Raw genomic sequence first — 2,471 nt, forward strand, 5'->3', positions numbered from 1 at the left:
AAAAGAAAAGAAAAGAAAATCTTGGCCAGCAGAGGTGGCTCACACCTGTAATTGTAGCACTCTAGGAGGCTGAGATGGGAGGATCCCTTAAGCTCAGGAGTTTAAGACCAGCCTGAGCAAGAGCAAGATTCTATCTCTACTAAAAATTGAAAAATTAGCCAGACATTGTGGTGGGTGCTTATAATTCAGCTACTGAGGAGGCCGAGGCAGGAGGATTGCTTGAACCCAGGAATCTGAGATTGCTGTGAGCTAGGCCAATGTCATGGTGGTACTCTAGCCTGGGCAACAGAGTGAGACTCTGTCTAAAAAAAGAAAAAAATGTCATATAGACTATCATCTGTGTAAGAATCAACCTCTCTCAATAATTAATTGTCTAGTTTCATTCCCTAAAGAGAAGTCCATTCAAAATATTTTTTTAAATGTTCTACTAGAGAGCTCTTGATAATGTTTGTTTTTTCCTCAGTAGCTATTTTTTTAATTGAGATGAAATTACACAATATAACATTAAGCATTGTACAGTGTTAAGTTCAGTGGTATTTAGTACATTCACAATGTGATGTAACCAACACTTCCACCGGGTTCTAAAACATTTTCCTCATTCCCATAGAATAGCCCCGTATACCTTAGGCAGTTACCCTTTACCCTGTCTCCAGTTCCTAGTGATCACTGAGGCTGATTGCTTTGAAGCTGCTCCCAACAAGTTAGAGGAAGAACATGCTATGTCTTTACCCTGAGAACAGTAATAATGAATTGCACAGTTGATAAATATGCACATTCCTAGGCTTCAGTTCAAGGATTCCAATATGGTCAGTTCTACAGGCCATTTCTCCAACCTCTCACCACACTGGGGAGCTTCCTCTACCAGTAGTAAATAGGGCGACTGAGCTGTCCACTTGAGATGGTTCCTTTGATGAAAGGCAAGACGGGGTGCCAGGGAGAGTCAGGCTGGACTGGGGGAGGGCTTGGAGGGTGATGCTGGAGCAGGAGCAGAGATGTGTGCAGAGAGGAAGCTGCCCCTGGAGGGTTGTCCTGGGGAGGAAGGAAGCAAGGAAGGAAGGGAGGGAGGAAGAGAGGGAGGGATGGATAGAGGAAGGATAGGATGCAGTCTAACTGAGATCAACTTTTGACCAAAGGAGAGCTGCCTGCTCATTTTTATGGAGGGGGAGGAAGAAGATGAGTAGAAACGCAGGCAGTTGGTGGAGCTGGTGGGGGGGAGGTAAGATGTTTCTCGACTGATGTTTTCAGCTTTCTGTCTGCAGGACAAGATGTGATTCATTGCTGAGAATGGGTGGAAGGTGTGTGAGAGTGCGTGCGATTCCTTAGGAAAAAGGAATGAGAATGAGAACAAAGTTTCTAGAGACGCCGGGTGAGTTTGCAGGGCTGTGCTGAGGGCACAGCCAAGGGTGAGGATTGTGAGTATGTGGTGCTTCCAGCTCAACTAGCTGTGGAGTTTTCTCAACAGGCTCATCCCTTCATGTGGTCAAGGGAAGCAGGAGTAAGACTCTCCGTGGGTTATATTTTCACAGGAAGAGAGCGGGGCAAGGCATACCCATCTGAGAGTTAATTTCCTGAACTCATCCTAGACAAAGTGTCACATGCTGCTGAATATCACCATGGTCACTTTCAAATTCCTTCCCCTGGGAAGCTGTGCTCCAACACCAGTGCCTAGTCCACCCTCAAAACAATTTTGGAACTGTTTTTCTGGAATGGGCATCAGAATCGTCAGCTATGAGGTCGAACCATTAAGTTCATGAACTCGACTTAGAAAAAATACTACATAGCTCACTGGTGAATATCATGCAGCTACCTTTGAAATAGTTCCCTTGGCTATCTGGTGACTGTGGTAAAGGTTTTTGCAGGAGAAAAAGAAAATTCAGACTCTTTCAGGAATTTAGAGAACTTAAAGAGAAAAGATTTTCATCACAGGTAGGAATGACAGGAACAGATGAGTTGTTTTTCCTAAGGAATCGCACGCACTCTCACACACCTTCCACCCATTCTCAGCAATGAATCACATCTTGTCCTGCAGACAGAAAGCTGAAAACATTAGACAAAACAACGGAAAAACAGTTGTTTTTCCCAAGCTTACCTGTAGCCCGTTTACTCCTCCATGCCCTGTCCAGCCATGGCACAATATTCTTTCCACACAGGGTTAATTTTTAATGGCCTTTAAAAAATGTACTTGTACTGAAAAGACAACATATATAAGAGATAATACAATTTTAGGGCAGAAAAATGTGAACGATGCGTTAGCCTCCCCCGGCACAGTTACAGAGGCAGAAAACATCAACAGTATGGAGATGATAAGCAAAAAACTAAGAGTTTCTATGCCTAGAAATAAGGGTTTGGTGTAAGAAGAAAACTTCCCATCCCAGAACAGAATTCCAGGAGCAGGAATGATATGGGACATGAAAAAAGACAGTCAGACTGGGTCAGGATTACAGATATCAGCTCCCTGATTGTGGGTCATC

This window comes from Otolemur garnettii, unplaced genomic scaffold (assembly GCF_000181295.1).
Source record: "Otolemur garnettii isolate 467f Iridium unplaced genomic scaffold, OtoGar3 scaffold00042, whole genome shotgun sequence".
In the NCBI taxonomy this organism is placed as follows: domain Eukaryota; kingdom Metazoa; phylum Chordata; class Mammalia; order Primates; family Galagidae; genus Otolemur; species Otolemur garnettii.